The following is an 18,558-nucleotide window of genomic DNA, read 5'->3' on the forward strand; positions in this document are numbered from 1 at the left end:
GCCTTCCCATCTGTGTGGAGTTCAGAGCTGCTTCGACATTGGAGGGTCCCTACATGGGGAGGCGGGTCTATCCTGTCACTCCTTGAATGAACGCCTTGTTTACAATTCAGAGCCTGCCCACTCCTCACTTTTTTAAGCCTTCCAAATCGAGTTCAGTGTATTTTCTTTTGGACACTGAAAGTGTTCAGCAGCTTAATTCAGAGAAGACCTATGCCCAGGACCAATATCCCCCATGCTGCTTTTTCATCAAAGGCTGGGCCATGTCTGTGACACTGGGGGAATCCACATTTTGGTCCGAACCCTGGAATTTGATATGCTGGACTATCGGGCAAGGAGAGGAGCAACGTTGACCGCAGGTCATAAGACAAGTCCAATCAGACTGAAGAGCTGTGTGGAAGACGCTTCAAGGAAGGGAGTGATAAAGAACTGTGAGCAAACCTAAGAACATCTCAGCTTCCAGAGTGTTCTGGATGTTTCGTTGCCAACCGTGATTCAGGAACAATTTGAACCTTCTCTATTCAACTTACAGCTCTGGATAAATTAAAATTTTAAAGTGTAGTAGGAACCTGACCATAAATTCAATTTCTTAGGTTGCAAGTAGTAACCCTTCGGTTAACCGTGTGCCCATGTCTCAGTGGCTGGTTCTACTTTACTTTCCTCATCCCTGTCGAAGGCATCCTTGGATGTTTAGCCCTTTTCAAGCAACTGCAACAATTTCCAAAAGATGAACTATGGCGGCCAGTTTAAGCTGTAACTGGTCTTCCTCAAAACTGTACGACGTGCGTGGCTGTCAACAACTACGGATTCCAAATGGACCTACTACACGGTCACTAGAACTTTGACTTTGGTACCATGCTGTCACCAATAATCTTTGTGCGTGATGAACACTGGTTCAGTTTTTAGTGGTGAGTTTTTGAGCGTTAGAAGATTTTTAGATACTTTTCACATGCCTTTGCTTATACCCACTCACTTGTCTCTCTTTTCACCCCGGGTTGCAAAACAACTAGGACATGGGCATATGTATCTTACACACTGAATACACTTATGTGTCAGTCTTTTTATCAAATTATTGTAGGTGTGGCAGATAAGGTGCCACAAACACTCCACATAGAACCACCCACCTTACTAAATGGGAATTGGGCAGTACTCAGACTATATTTAACTAAAAACTGAACTCAGTCAACCTAATGAGTCCTCTGTGGAGAATAAAGTACTGAACATAAATATGTCTACTCATTTAATAAAATAGCTCACGCATTTTTACCCTGTCAGAGAAAGGTCCCCGGATCTCCACCAGAACCCCATTCAAAGGGGCGGTGACAACCAATAAGTTTTCACCTCATCTTGTATCCTCATTTCTCAGCTCCATGTTCCGGTAATTTATTAAGAACTTCCTGGCAGGGTCCACCCCCGTGAGCACGAAAATCCACTCCCAGCGCCATGGGGTACCCAACCAATGCCACTATGCCTGTGCCACTACAGCCCAGTATCACAGAATCATCACGCAGTGGAGTGCAGCAGCCACAAATGCTGTGCTGTGCTGCATAAGAAGGAGAGAGCGCCATATTAACACAAATATGGCACTTTCCTCCCCTCTCCCTAGCACGGGAGCAGAAATGTGCTGCCATGCTCCACGTACACACCTTTGCACAATAGTGCAAGGGTGTCTACTGGAGGCTAGCATAGGTTTTGTACTGGAAGGATACACTTCCAGTACAAAATACTATGCTTAGATTAACTTTAAAACTTTTCCCACCTTGCATTTGTGCTGTAGAGTGCAGCACTCATGCTAAGTCGGAAGAGAAAGAAGAAATGAAAGCATTTCCCTGTGATAGCGCCTGGTTGAAGCGGATGCTATTTTCTGATGCTAAACCTTGTCTACTATTTTAAGCAAATAGGACGTAGCATCACAAACCTTGGATGGTTGCATGGGAACGCCCATGCAACACCCATGGTATGCCCCCTTGGTGCTAAGAAATGCAAAGCAACGTTATGTGCTGCTTTGTGTCACTTTCAAGTGATTTTCCAGTGCTAAACAAGTGTAGCGCTTGAAAGTTAATTAGTAAAAAATGATTTCGCGATGATTTGCATCACTTTTGTAACGCAAACACACTGCTAAAACTTACTAAATATAACCCTAAGTCTCTTTTTACTTCCATCACAGCTCTCTCTGTAAATACATGCATAACATTCTGTCAGGCACCTTTGTATAACACCATCTTTAGAGAAACCCTCAGTTGCATAACAGGGGGACACAACCTCCGACCCAAGAGTTTAAACATGTCTGTTAGACTCCACCATAGCGCCGTAGCTCCTTAGAGATATACAACTGTTTATTGTTGTATCACAGTCCCAGAAGATGCTAGAACCATCTGTTTTGATACAACCACTCTCATTTTTAGTGTTTTGCATTTTGCGGCTGTAAATAAAGCCTTATGTTCTTTTGAAAATATAGGCCTGGCTGGACAGCGACCCTTGTCAGGTATTATCTAGTTTCATGCTGTACGTGAGTTTCAAAATTTTCATCACCTCTGTGTAAGCCTTAACTGCCCGAGCACTCCACTGCTTCTGAGACTCAGGACTTAAACATGAAAACCTGACACCCTGTGGAGGATCCTCCACTAAGGCAGAGGAGCGTTGCCCAACTGCTGTTTGAGCAGTGAAAAAAATTAAAATAACATTACGTTATCATCATATTATTTTACAGTGCGGACTCGGAGTCAGGTTAGGGTGGAGCACAGGTGGCCAGGACAGAGGGAAGAGTGGTTTGCCTGTTGGACAGGTAATGCGCACTTTGCATGTTCTCCACCGCGCTGTAATGCACAGCCTGGGTGGAGAACATTCATAGCCTCCCAGCCCCTCTCTTAGCACTGAACCATGGCGCTCAACCAATCACAACATTGCTGTAACGCAGAGTTGTGATTGGCTGGGAGAGTCTGGGTGCTTCCGCTCTGTTCTGCCAGTGCCGAGAGAAGAGGACGGAGGAGAGGCGGCCGTGGCATTCACATGTAATTCCTTTTTTCCACCCCACCTCACCACCCTTGTTCCGAGGCAGCCGCCACTGCTGGCACCCAGTGATCAGTGCCGTTGTACCAACTGCCTGGGAAACCAGAAGCAAACGAAAGTCTGTCACTGTTCGAAATGGGATTTCTGGTTGGCTGAGGCTTGCGCCAAAGCCAGGCAGAAACCACCACTCTAGTCAGGGCAAGGAAGTTACACGCCAAAGATAACCCCTGCTCACCCCCTTGGTAGCTTGGCACGAGCAGTCAGGCTTATCCCGGAGGCAATGGGTAAAGCATTTGCGCACGCACGCAGCAACAACATCCCAGGCACACCACAAAAAGGAACTCCACACAAGGTTATATATAAAAATAGTCTATGTATTATCATAACACATTAGATTAGTAAACACATATTATACATGGTGCCACCTGGCACTAGGTCATATTTACAAGGGAGTATTTACACCTGACAGGGCCAACTGGACCACTGTCAGTACCATCACAAAGTGAACTTAGTAAATGTTGAACTTATCATAAACATAGAACACAACCAGTAACTACTGGTAATCACTGTACTTAGCATCGGCCTGTAACATAAACTACATTATGCACAGCATCACATCAGGCGCGAATTACCTTCTGCACCAACCTCACCATCATAAACACCTGAAGCAATCATCTCACCAGTCTAAACGCGTTGGACCCTAACCTCCTAAGTATAACTACATTAGGGAATAACTCTCACTAGCATAAACCATAATATGCAAACCAACCTCATAATCATAAAACACATTTAGAGGTATCAACACAGGGTGCGTAAATCATTCTACATGAATCACATTTCCTAGCACCCAAAATCACAGTAGGGCCTGGCGCCCTATAAACCTAACAATCCCCCTGGCCAACTGGCCATCCCAAAGGGGCTCACCTGCCCTCTGTCCAAAAGTCAGGGCTGCTGCCAATGCAGCGACAGTCAAGGGTGCGCACTTTGCGCAGGCCTAAACGTAGCAGCTGGCACTAAGTGCTGCGCAGTTGTGTAGGAAAAGATGGGGCGAAGGAGTGCGTCTCACTCCTGAATTCAGCATGTCCCCTAAAATAAAAGACCTAAACGGTGAAGCTGCCCACTACTTGCTGGGCAGCTGTACAAGTTAAAATGCAGCATGGGCTCTCACTGGCCCTTGAAATCAAATGTGCCCAACGTTAGAGCCATCTGGCTCTGAGAATAAACATGTTCCCATGGAGCGCACGGGCTCCTGAAATAACTATGCGCCACTAAGGAAGAAGAAGAACTTGCCCCCAAGCACTGTGGAGCGCACTGGCGCTTTAACTAAATATGCACATGGTGGGGCCACACGGGGCTCTAAACCAATTCTGCCCAAGCGTTGGAGCCACGCACGGGCTCTGAAGATCATCATGCCCCTCTCGTTGGAGCGACCCGCTGCTAGACAGGCCGCTCTGTCTGGCACGGGGCCCTCACTGGCACCACACGGGGTTTCTAAAAAAAAAAGCTTTGCCCATCATTGGAGCGCACTGGCGCTCAAAACAAATAGGCCCAATAAGAAAAAAGAACTTGCACCCAGCGTTGGAGCGGCCCTCTGGTAGGCAGGGCCGCTCAAGAAAAAGATGCCGGCACTGGATCCCGCCCAGCCCTCACTCACCAGGGCTGACGGAGTACTCCTCCGGCAACTCTCCGCACTTCACCCGGGTCCCCTCCTGGGACCCGGGACTCCCAAACAAAAGACGGCTGAAATGCCAGAAACCGGTCCTAGGAAGCTTGTTTCCGGTCCAGGGAAGGCATGGCTTGGCAGTTCGGGCTGGACTGTTCCCATGAGGAACAGGGTCAGACTGATTTGCATATGGCCATGCCTGAACTGGGGTGGCAGAGTGGGCTAAAGAACGGTGATGGATCAAACCCAGATCTGTTGACTGGGTGTGAGTGTTTGATTGGTTCTGATGCTCCGTCCATCACCACCCTCTTTTGTACCGCTTTGTTCGCCATAAGTTGGCAGAGTATGCTCAGACGTGAGTCCCTTGCTCACTGTGCCACTGGATTCAAGCAAGCCTGGCTGAAGACGGCTGAAATGCCAGAAACCGGTCCTAGGAAGCTTGTTTCTGGTCCAGGGAAGGCATGGCTTGGCAGTTCGGGCTGGACTGTTCCCATGAGGCACAGGGTCAGACTGATTTGCATATGGCCATGTCTGAACTGGGGTGGCAGAGTGGGCTAAAGAACGGTGATGGATCAAACCCAGATCTGTTGACTGGGTGTGAGTGTTTGATTGGTTCTGATGCTCCGTCCATCACCACCTCCTTTTGTACCGCTTTGTTCGCCATAAGTTGGCAGGGTATGCTCAGACGTGCGTCCCTTGCTCACTTTGCCACTGGATTCAAGCAAGCCTGGCTGAAGACGGCTGAAATGCCAGTAACCGGTCCTAGGAAGCTTGTTTCCGGTCCAGGGAAGGCATGGCTTGGCAGTTCGGGCTGGACTGTTCCCATGAGGCACAGGGTCAGACTGATTTGCATATGGCCATGTCTGAACTGGGGTGGCAGAGTGGGCTAAAGAACGGTGATGGATCAAACCCATATCTGTTGACTGGGTGTGAGTGTTTGATTGGTTCTGATGCTCCGTCCATCACCACCCCCTTTTGAACCGCTTTGTTCCCCCGAGCACCAGCAGCAGCACGCCCCTGGTAGATTCAAGTCCACAAACAAGAACATTTACTTGGGGTCACAGCCCCTTATTTATACAGCTAAATCCTTTGTCTAAAACTGTAGGGTGAGGGGAGAACCAGATACAACTGGTTCTGGAGCACTTTGCTTTGCTCAGCTCCCCTCTCTATTCACAGGACAGGCCAGGGACATCAGACGCAGCACAGGAGGTGGAGCCAGCATTATGAAGGGAAGGCCCAGCCCCATTCAGGTCCCAGGTGCAACTCCTCCCTCCCATCTACATGCAGATCTCTTGATTCACCACCGGGCAGACTCACCCTGGCTCCTGGAATTCCCCAGCCCTCTCAGCTCCTGTCAATCACAAGCCAGACATGCAATTCACATCACACAGCACACAGAAATGCCAACTTCTAGAAGTGGCACTTCTCCATCAGTCACAATAAATCTGCGCACACCATTGCGCAGCATTTATTATGACAAGTTCGCACATACCAAACTCGCCCCTGCACTCCTCTCACATCAGGAACTTCCATGGACACACATATCCCCCATGCATTCCGATGGGAGGGCAGGCCAGTCTCACTAAATGTAACACAGAGCGCACGCACTTTACACTGGGACACAGTGCTAAAGTGCCTAGAGGCCTAAAACCACTAACACTACATAGGGAAAAGGCCAGGATAAATGCTAAAAGTTTAGGGGTGAACCTGTCAAAAGGGCCAGGTCCAACAGTCACCATAGAGCTCGCCAGGTATCTGTGATTGCCCCAGACCAAGAGTGCAAGCCTGATACTATGCTTGGGATGAAATGAGCAGCCTTCTAAAATGAAACTCCATTCTTGTACAAAGCAAAGAGGAGAACAATTCCTTTTTTTGCATGGCTTCCATAGGAAGTCTCTATTGTTTACATCTGATTCTAAATCTGGTAACTCACTGCTATGCCATAGCAACAGTTGATAACAAAACTCATTACCCACTGTTGACACGTCATAAAGCCCTTCCAGCCCAGGATGACCGGGCTCTCTGAGGGCCTGCAAGAGCAGCACTGCTTGTTTGCTTTGAATTAAAGCAGAAGGCACAGCTGCAGGAGGGGGGATGAAGGCAGGGAAGGTGGTACTGGTTGAATAAGGATGTCAAGTAAGCTATTTTGTTCACATTTCGTCAGGGAGGAGAGGCCAGGTTATGTATGGCTCCCTCACTACTCCTCCAACCCTGCATAGCAGTTGAAAGCAAGTGTAAATAATTTTGAGTCCCGGACATAACATAACATTAAAGATGGGTAAAAAGAGAATTGGGGGGGGGGGGGGGGGTTTCACTTCAGGGTTCTGAGTGACATCATAGGAAACTTGAGCTTAACTCTTGTTGTCTATTTGATGCCACTCAGAATCTTTCAATGAACAACATCCCATAATTCCCAGTTACCCATCTATAATTCTGTATGATATGCATGGCTTCCTTAGTAAATCTGGTTATTCACTGCTATGATGTTAACAATAGTTGATAACAAAACTCATTACCCACTATTGCAGACATCCCAACATTTTAGGGCAGGGAAGTGGGAGATTTTAAAATAGAAATCGGGAGAATATAATTTCCCCATTGACTTATATTGCCGAAAATTCAAATTCAGCCGGGAGCCAGCTAAAAGAAAGCAATTTTTTGCTTGACAAATCGGGATTCTCCCGCCTGATACGGGTCTATTGGCATGTATGCTATTGCGACCTCATAAAGGCAGGAGTTTATTTCTGAAAACAAAAAACGAATAATCCTCACAGCCTGGAAGTGTTCTCCCAGTGTGTATGGGTTATTTTTTTCTTCCTGTCTGTCACACCCATATTTTTCTTTGGAGTGATGCACATTAGGAAAAAGACACTACACTGTTCACATTAAATAGTGCGGGTGGTGTAATGTATCTCCTCTGATGGCCCCTACTCTATCTGGAACTTGGAGGACAATAGAGGCAATGTCAACTTAAAACTTAAGGTTCACCCATCTCTAAATGAGGTGGGCGGACCGAGGGTGAGGGTAAGACTCCGTCTCATTTGCAACAAATTACCCTGTGCGCCAAACTCTAAATAGAGCCCAGAGTTCTAAATTCTTACACGTACCTGCACGTGTTTGTGGTTATTAACAGGTTTTTATTTGTTTTAGATAGGTTGCTTGTTTGCCCAAATATGCTTTTATGCATAGGAAAAAGGGCTGAAACAGAATTTTCTGCATAATCAAGAGTCAGGCAAGGACTCTGCGGGTGGTTTACTCTGCATGATTTATAACTCTGCAAGATTTATAACTTTTTGGAGGTCACTTTTACTTTTAGTAGAAGCATTGCATACAAGCATTGCCAAAAGGCCAGCCAAAAGGCATGTTAATTTTTAAATGTGTGGCTATTCAGCCGGCTGACGGGTAACTAGTGAATTTTCTATACTAGTATGCAGCTGCTGCTTAAATAGTAGCGATCATGCACTATTTGGCAAATAGCAAGAAAACTTTGGGCCCTATTCACAAAAGTAATCTGAGACAAAATCCTAACTTTACGACTTTCGGCAGTCACAAAGGGCATTTAGGAGTAGTAAAGTTAGGAGTTTGTCTCAGATTAATTTTGTGAATCGGGCCCTTTGTTATTTACGCAACTGCTGGCTAAATAGCAAAGACTGTGTGTCTCTTGGGTTGCAACCATGTCATTATCAAAATATTACTATTTACCTGGCCTGCAGCTTTACTGCAGACGTTATGTACTGTTTGATCGAAATGTCACTATTCACCTGACTAGTTGCTAAATAGCAAACATCATGCACTATTCCCCGTGACCATGCAAATTGTCAAGAAAAAGCACCCAGCCATCTGCAAAATAGCAGACATTATGAATAATTATTCTGGAATTTGCAATTCTGGTTAGTTTGATTTAACAAATAAAACGAAAAACCTGAAAACATTGATTTATAAAAGCGAAGGCCAGTACTGGAAAGGTTGTAAACTTGTAGCATGCCACCATCTAATAACCCTAACCATGTAGAATCCTGGGTGATCTTTTTAAAATAGACCCCGTTGCATTTGGTTACATGTACAAGTCACCAACTCAGTATAACTAAGAAGTTTCATCCCAATCTTTAGGCAGAAAAAAGAAAAATATATATCTTTAAAACAATTAGAATCTATGAAACTAGCCAAATGTTACTAATTGTTTTTCAACTTGCCTTTGTAGCAATGTTTAGCAAGTCAATACTGTCTAGACTCAGTGACTCTGTGGTTGGTAATTACTTCATCGTTCAAGCCCAATTAATTTACAAAGAAGAGTCAGGGAAAAAGGATTAAGGATTAATGTTGCTTTATCTGATTTCCAAATACATGATTCTTAAGCGGCAGTCAATAATTAAATATAAACATCTCATTGTCGCAGAGAAAAGCAAATATTATCTTACACAAATAGAGTCGGGCCAAAATTTCACCAAACAGTTGTTCCAGGTGGTAACCAAACTATCCAGCCCACCGACGAGCTCAACCATAGATGCCTCTCAAGTTCTCTGCGACTCCCTCTCTAACTTCTTTGAAGAAAAGGTCAATCAAATTTACTCAAATTTCTCAACCCATGTCAACTCCGACCATTCTAATTGCAACACTTTCTCCAACGCCCCTGCCACTCTGTTCTCTGAATTCAGTCCGGCCCCACCCGAGCAGATAACAGAGCTTATTTGTTCCATCAAATCAGGATCCCCCCTCGACCCCTGCCCCCCTTCTATTCTAAAACTCATCCCAGACTCCATAGGCCCTATCCTTACCAATATTTGCAATTCAATGTTCCTTACAGGCTCCTACCCCTCAGTCTGGAAAAAGGCCATTATCAAACCCCTACTGAAAAAATCCAATCTCGAGCCATCAGATTTTAAAAACTACAGACCCATCGCATGCCTCCCCTTTCTATCAAAATTTTTCGAAAAAGTTATGAACATTTGGGTTTAGGAAGGGCCACGGGACCGAGACGGCCCTCATTAAGGCATCCGACGAGATCAAGATGATCCTAGACCAAGGCGGCGCGGCAGTCCTGATTCTACTGGATCTGTCTGCGGCCTTTGACATAGTCGATCACGCCATCTTGATCAACCGTGTCTCCTCCATCGGTATTCAGCGTAAGGCCAGAGCCCTGCTAACCTCATTTCTCTCCAACCGCACACAGTCAGTCAAACTCAGTGATTTCTACTCCCCTGTACTCACCCTTCCCTGTGGTGTGCCCCAAGGATCCTCTCCAAGTCTGACCTTATTTAGTATCTATGTGTCGGACTTGGCCAGGGTCATTAAAGCACACGGGATGAGACTAACCTTGTACGCCGACGACACCCAATTGGTGCTGGCAGTACACAATGATGGAGGAGCAGTTGCTGCCAGCTTCCAGGAGGGAATGCTAGCCATCAGCTCCTGAATGGCAATCAACTGCCTACAATTAAACTCCGATAAAACGGACGTAATGATTTTTGGCAGCCTATCCCCTGGTTGGTACCCCACTTGATGGCCAACCGATCAGGGATCTCCCCCAGGACCTGTCACCAAGGTCAGAAACCTGGGCGTAATGTTCGATGACAAGCTCTCGTTCATCCACCATGCGAACGCGGTCATCTCTTCATCTTTCTACACCCTTAAAATGATAAGGAAACTCCTACCATTCCTCCCCCCCCCCCCCCCCCCCAGCGCCGGCAAGACCCTCATGTGCACACTGGTTATGTCGAAAGCCGACTACTGCAACGGACTCCTCCTAAACGCCCAGGAGAAAGTCCTGAACAAATTGCAACTAGTTCAGAATTCAGCTGCCAGAATTCTGTCAGGCCCCCCAAGTTCAAATTGATCTCTCCAGTCATACGTCATCTTCACTGGCTGCCCATCCGAAGTCGAACCAAATTTAAAGCACTTTGCATCGCATATAAAGCGATTAACAACTCTGGACCTGAGTTCCTAAAAAAAGTACTCTGCCCATACACCCCCAACAGACCCTTGCGATCCTCCTCAGCTCACCTTCTTACCATTACTCGCACAAAGAAAACATCTTGGGGAGATAGATGATTCACAGTTGCCACAGCTAGGCTATGGAATACCCTCCCCCTTCACATTAAAACCAGTCCCACCCTCCTGACTGTTAGGAAGCTAGTGAAAACTTGGCTCTTCAACCAGTAGTCACCCATCTCAACTGCCCTTCTTTCACTCCACAGTGCCGAAACACCCTAGGGTATTTGTGCGCTATATAAATTGCATAAATAAATAAATAAATATGCATTGCCCGTATAGAACTGTTGACGCAGTTGCTGTTCTAAACTTGTGGATATTGGCTATCCTCTTGTTAAACACTTTTGACAAATAGTGTTGTACTGATTTCATAAAGCCAGTATGCAGACTACAGAAACAACAAACATAAGCATGTAGGCGTTGAGTCTCAGTACATCTTATATTTTCTGCATATAAATGAAATTATGCACTTTTTCAACTGGTCACTTCCTATTTCCCATAAAGAAACAGTGAAACAGTTTTTCCATCTCTTTGCCGGTGTTGTGGTACTTATGTAAATAATATATTGGGGAAGCATATAGAAGCATTTGAAATGTTTTCAGAATAATCATAAGACGATATAGTTGAGGGAATAAGGAGTGTTACTATTTCCTTGATTATCTTGTTGCACTCCCAATATCAGAAAAGTTTAGATTAAACGGATTAAACTCTTCTGCATGACTTGTAAATGCTATACCATCCTACCCTCTCAGTTATTCTGCTATCTCAGTGTTTCCTCCTAGTGATCTGGATGATTGTGCGTGTCCCCTGGAGATGCTCCATCATTTTGCTTTCCTGTTGGGGGGGCACTGAAGAGATGAGTACTTCCAAATCTTTACTCATTCTGACTGATATTGACTCCTAGACTTTCAGCTCAAGATATACTGTGAAAGGTCCTAGTAGCAGCAGCAGAATAATATACTGCGTAGGCACAAGACTTTTGATTCATATTACTGTGGGTAGAAAACACAGAACAAAAGAGACTGAGCGATATATTTTATTCATTGACAAGTCCCTGTGAAAAAACAGTGAGTTTTTGTAACCTCAATTCTTGTGTCTTATGGATCGATAATTTTACAGCTTCACTTTTATACTCGTTTTACAAACAACGGATGTGGATCCACTGTCTAACGTGTCAGAAATGGTTCAGGGTGATTCTCTTTCAAATGTAATTTTCTGGCCGTAATTCAGGCACAGCTTTTGTGCAAGGTGATGGCTGTGACAGGAGGTAGCAGTGATGCTAGTTCCACACAAGCGTATCCAAAACAAAGGCACGATGAAGTATGAAATCTCTGCACCTGACTGTCATCAGCCTTCCTGGAGCAGTAATAAGGGGCATACATAAAGGGACTTGTTTTTGTACAATCACTATCCTATGCACACGCATCCATTAACATTTAAATTATATGGCAGTAATTGTACAAAAACAAGCAGACGAGTAGATTTGAGTATGCTTCCTTTCTTTGTCTTTTAATTCATTAGGCCCAGCCAACACGTGTTTTGTCGTTCGGCGGTAATGCCACGACTTCTTCAGGGGTGTCTGGCTTGTCGATCTCTGGTTTTTATCTCCTCTCCGCCAGTTCTACTTCCAGCCCGGCTGGTCAAAATATATGAATAGTCCGTCTGTATGTCAGCCTAATATCCTCCAATCAGGTTATTATCCTCAAGCGAGTACGCTCTTCATGTCTCTTACTTCCTACGATTGTGTGGATGTCTGTATTCAAACCGGCCTCTTGGTCCTCCTACTCTTGGCCTTTTGGTTCCTTCTGTCTCTAGTTCTCTGGGTCTTGACCCACTGTTCCTCATCTTCGCGGTCCTCCTGTATCTTCGAACCATAGTCCCGGTATCAATAATGCTTTTTCTCCTATTCCTACTTCTCTGTTTGTTCCTTGTCTGTTCGATCCTGACCTACCTCCAGAGGTAAATAAGATACTAATAATAACCAAAGAAGGAGGGAGGGCAAAAAAGGGTCAAAGAAGGGGAGATAACCATTGCTATTCAGCATAAATCTATGTAGTATAAATAACCAACATAAAGAACAGTACTGAAAGGGAAACATACTAGTACCATTTTAACACACCAAAGGTAAAATTTAATTTACAATGCACATTATCCAAGCTCTTCTTGGCATGATTCAGTCTCTAGCTGCTGACACTTAGCTGTGCCATTCTTCCGCTGAATTTAGTCCATTCTCTATTGAATCACACTTCATAATCCATTTGCATTCCATTCTTTGTAGTAATGGTAAGATGTCTCCTCCCCTCTCCGGTGGTTGCGGCACATCAGTCACTTGTCACTTGATATCTTCAGTGGTGTGGTTCTTTTCTATGTAGTGTTGTACACGGGGCACATTCATCACCTTGTACTTGATTCTGCTGTGATGCTGGCCAATGCGTAGTTCAACTTGTTGCATTGTGTGGCCTATATAAATGCACCTATAGGGCACCATATGCAGTAAATCACATTCGATGTATTACAGTTAGAAAAGTGCTTCAATGCAAGGTGAACATCATTATGGATAAACTATTTTCTGAGTGAATTTACATGCTACACAGTTCCCACACTTGTAATAACGTTTTAGGGATTCCAAGTCCCATAATTTATTTAGAGGGCTGAAATACTAAGCAAGCAAAATCCCCATTAAAAAGGAGCTTAAAACAAAGTGTTTCATTCGAAGCCCAAAATGATTTCCGCCTTCAAAAATCATCCACAGGATGATCATGAATATTAAAAAACAATGTAATTCTCGTGAGTGAAGAAGACAATTAGGTAACATGCATTAAGACATACTCATTATTATTTGTAGTCGTACATTTAGAGTCATATGTAGGCAGCCAAATACTCCCAGATGTCAACACAAAAAGTATGTGTGCCATAACCTGAAGCTCTGAGTTCTACATTTGTTATTTTAATTTTATATCACATCTAGCTTAATTCAAGAGCTTACTATTGTACATACTATTATGTATTTTATGTACACTTACTTTCAAACACTTAATATGCTTTTCTGTACCCCTATTACAAGATTGCCACCATACTGCCTTTGCTATAAGTCCCTTTTTTGTTAATGTCCTGCTAAATAAATACCTTCTTCACACTGTTTATTGGGTCATCTGTCAAATACCAAATAATCTCTGCTATTTTGCCTGCAGACAGATAAACAGTGATGTTTCAGATATTTAAATGACCCCCTACTAAATAATATAATAATACAGATCGTGTATTATTTTGCCAGCTGCTGGGTAAATAGCAGGGATTATGTACTGTTTGGCTGGTGGTCAGATATATAGCCAGTTCCTGTTTCTTAAACTTTATCACCAGCTTCACAAAGTGCAAAGTTTAAAAAAGAAAATGGAGCTGTTAATGGTAGCAGAGAACTGATTCATGCTGCTGCAAAGTGAGGTAGGTGTACGCAAGATGGCCGCCGGGTGATGAGCTTCGGCCGGGAGCTCCTCCGACTGAGAGCTGCCTTTGGCACTTCACCTGGGTTTGTCTCTCCCCCTCTGCCACCTACACCTGCGGGGACCTACCGACCGTGCTCCGGCGTCTTCTTTTCCCCCTCAGAATCGATTTTCGTGGCATGCTGCTCACCCTCTGGGCCTACCGAGGGAGTGCTTGCGGAGCCTATGCCATCATGGCGGATGGTTCGGCTGGGTTGCCGCACTGCTGAGAGGATATGAGCTCTCCCCTGCCGGCCGACACCTAACTTCAGGACTTTTGATCCTCCGTTGCTGACACACTCTCATTGAGCACAGGATGGCGGAGTCCCGGGTGTGACCGACTGCGGTGCTTGCAGCCTGACGGAGAATCCCGAGTGGTTGCTCCCCGAAGGAGGGCCACTCAGCGACTCTCAGGCCTATTTCTATTTGGGGTACTCTTTTTGTTTTTGACCTTTAGAACCCAATACGATCTGTGGGTCATGATGTGCTGGCTTGAGAAGAGTTGTTTGCCTGTAACTCCGCCGATTGTAGAGATGCTACGGATCAAGATGGCGGATTGCGAGCAACAGTGAAGCGGCTATTTTCAAGGTAACAGTGATGATCATGATTGCCTATCGAGCACCTGCTCCATGAGGATTCGATCAGACATTCTTCAGTTGGTGTGTTTTTCACCTTACAGCAGCGATTTGGGTCTTGAGGTGAGCATTGGTTAGCGAGGCCTGACCCTGAAATGGCGACTAGGTGAGAAAGACAGGGAATGTCTTACCGTCTACGGTGGTGTTGCGAGATTTAGACTAGACGATTGAAATTGTTGTGGTCTGTGGAAGCAGTACCGGCGGTTTATGAGGAGCGCTTCTTTGCGGGCCGTCTCCATATTCATGGCGATTTCCATGTGATCTGTGCCTGACCCTAAAATGGCTGCCTTGTGAGGAGTACCAGGAGCGTCTTACTTTCTCCAGTGATGTTTCATGATCAAATGTAGGCATTTAACTCAATTATGTTTGATGCAGCGTTACTGATGCAGTGCCTCCTGTTTATGAGGAGCACTTCAGTGCAGGTCCGATTTTGCTTTCACGACAAACCTTGTGCTAACGGAGCCTGACCTTAAGATAGTGCCGGGTTCTCAGTTTCAAGCACTGTCAATTCGTCATTTTGGCAGCTGGAGCTGCTGCAAGATAGTGCTCGATTTAACCCCTTTCTGTCACACCAAGCTGGGGGGCACTTCACCATTCATGACCAGCTTTACACCTGTTTATCCTTCAATGAGCTGGTGCCCTAAATATCATTCATAGTGAGCTCTGTATGCTTTGCGGCTGATATGCATGCGATTAGTCAAACATCCTGTGAGGTGAGCGTGGCGCAGCAACATTAGGACCGGTGTTTTTCGTTGTACTAAGACGATGCCCCCTGGGCGGATACCTTAACTGTCTGATCTTACTGCGGAGCCCGAGCAACCTTGGCCGATGCCCGGTGGAGCTATCCTATGCAGCTATAGTGGAGTTTGGCCCTGGTTCACCCCCGAGGCCGGCACCCAACCCAGCCGGACATCTGACATTGTTTTCCTCGTCGCACCGCTGTTTCCTTCCTGCTACCTTTCATTCCCCATAAGACCTTTGTCTTGGCTATGCAACTCGCTCATAACTCTTATTATCGTGTAATCTCATGTGTTTTCTCCTATTGTCTATACTTGATCCTGTAATTGACGTTATTATATAACCGTAACTTGCGGATCCTCATGTAAAGCGCTCTGATACCTTCGGGTCTAGCTAGCGCTATATAAAACTTTACAAATAAATAAATAAATAGGTGGAATGAAACTCAGATACACACATCCCCCTTGTAGGAAAGTGTCAATTTTGACACAGTCACCCACACTTTTTGCTCACTGGTACTGATGTTGTTGATTGGTAGCGCACTGGGTCCCTGCTAACCAGGCCCCAGTGCTCTTTCCATTAAGACAAGACAAATGTTCAAATGTGAACCAATTGGCAAGGACTTTAGCATTAGCACCCTGTAAGTCACTAATAACTGGTACCCCTGGTACTCAGGGCATGGGTACTAAAGAGGGTCCCTAAAGGCTGCAGCATGTATTATGCCACCCTAAGGGACCCACACATAACCTGAATGAAGACTGCCATTTCAGGATGCTTGAAATGGTGCAAACCATTCTGAAAACACGCCATGGCACACTCACTGTGTGCCATGCCTCTGTACACTGCATGGACTATATGTAAGCCACCCCTACGTAAGGCCTTAGAGCCCAAGGTAGGGTGCATTATATTGCATGTGAGGGCACATCTGTATGAGCAGATGTGTCCCTGTGATGCCTAGTTCCATTGGTAGTTATTGCAAGTGATCAGGAAGCCATCTTAAGGTATGTACTGGGCACTGGTCATTACAAGTTACCCAGCTACATAATGGCCTCACTGAAAATACTGATGTTTGATATCAAACATCTTGTCTTAATAAATCCGTACTGATGCCAGTACCGTATTTATTAGGACATGCACCCAGAGGGCACCTTAGAGGTGCCCCCCTGGAACCCTACTAGTCACATATTGTGCTGGATAATTGGTATCTTCCAGCCTGCCACAACAGGCGAATTTCTGACCTCCATGCAGGTGACAGCCTGCACTCTCTTAGGCCAAAACAATGCCTGTCCGGCAGAAGATGATCACACCTCCACCAGCAGGATGGCTAGCAGATTAGCATCTCAAGGCAATAGGCTTCAAAGCCTCTACCTCTCTTGAACTGCAACCACGGCTTCAACCCCAGACCTGGGGAATGTCACCCCCTGCCCTGAGGCCCATTTGGCACCTAAGCAGGTGGGAAATTAGACAGTCAGAAGGTGCATCACACTTACGTAATAATGTATCACACTTACAGTCTAGGCACACCCCTAAGGTGAGCCACCTGAAGTGGACAGTTGAAGAAAGGTTTTACCATCTTGGTTTTGGAGAAGCTAGGAATTCTGGGTCAAAATTACGCCTCGCAGGAATTCTTCATATAGTAGGTATAGACACCCCAGGGGTAGGTAGCCAATTGGCTACTGCCCTACACTCCCCTAAATGCCTCTGACACCACAACTTAAGATTTGTCGACTTGGGAACAGAAGAAGGACAAAGAAGAGAACAGAGAACCAACACCGAACTTGGAACCAAACAATGCATGGCTGCTGGCACCTCGACAGTTACAAAGACCCGACTCGTCCAAAAGCTGTGCATCCTCCTAAGCCCTTGGAGGCCTGTCCAGCACTTCAACTACCACTAAGCATCTCACTTGGGGTGCAGGAGCCACCCCCCTTAAGTTGCAGGCACTGACTGCACTTGTCCGGTACTTCGGCTTTCTACACCCCCTTCTTCTGGACACCAGGCATTTACCTGATGTCACTGGTGTGGGAAAATGGTTTCCAGCAGCTAGGTGCCCCGCCCTCCATAAGCGGCCATACTTATGGCGGAAACTCGTCACCACGGACAGACAGGCGGCCTGCTTCCAGCTTTGTGAATGCTGAGTTTTCTGATGCAGCGGCGGCTGGCACAGGTAAGCGAAGTGGGGCGGAGCAGGGCGCGGCAGGGCGGGAAGCGGACAGACGACCAAAAAGGTATTATTTATTTATACCTATTCCGTCGTTTGTCGACTTCTCCCCCTCCCACCACGCCCCACTGCCCACCGCTTTACCAGTGCCGGCCGCTGCTGCCTTTAGGGGTGAAGTTTAAAGACCCATCTGTCGGCCACATAACTTACTGTAAGTCCTCATGAGAGGAACTCCAGAATCTTTTCTCAGTAGTCGAAGACGGTCACAGCAGGCATTTGGTTAGGTACAGTCAACGCCAATAATACATAAAACATGCGTTCCTCCACAAAGGATGTTTGATGTCAGTATAAATCACAGCTGTCGCTTCCCCCGAAGGCAGATTGTTCTCTTACAGTAGCGCTGCCCCCTCCAAAAGCTGCGCTATTTCTAGCTCAGTACTGACATTCTGAATTTATAAAATAGCTCCCCAGCACGCTGTGCAATAAGGCGGATTCGCGTGAATCACGGTGTTGGCATGTTTCTGCGCAAACACGAGTGCGAAGCCTGGAAAACAAAGCCCACGTGAACAGCTCCTGCTGTCCCAATGAAAGAAGCGCCAAGAATACCCTGCGCAGCGCTCACCTTGCCAGGGCTGCATGTCTGGGGTGAACCGCAGCCCTCGCTTGACTCACACGTCCTTGACATGCTGCCCCCGCCTCCTCTTCCCTGAGCTCAAATGATGCTCCATACGGGAAGATATAGCATTAAGAAAATGGGTGTAGAAAATTGGATTTTGTTGTATCACTTACACAGTGACAGATGGTTTACCTGTTCATTGCTAGGGATACAAATAGGCATTGTGGGCCCAAGTCACAAAACAATTTGGAAAAATATGTGTGGAGATCTCC

General features: G+C 45.8%; 1 protein-coding gene across 1 annotated transcript in view; it reads left to right on the forward strand.

Annotated features, from left to right (window-relative positions):
- Positions 1 to 18,558, forward strand: part of PHACTR3 (phosphatase and actin regulator 3) — a 584,477-nt gene that overhangs the window by 473,485 nt on the left and 92,434 nt on the right. The window lies entirely within an intron of this gene.

The sequence above is a fragment of the Triturus cristatus genome, chromosome 7 (assembly GCF_964204655.1).
Source record: "Triturus cristatus chromosome 7, aTriCri1.1, whole genome shotgun sequence".
NCBI classification, from domain to species: Eukaryota; Metazoa; Chordata; class Amphibia; order Caudata; family Salamandridae; genus Triturus; species Triturus cristatus.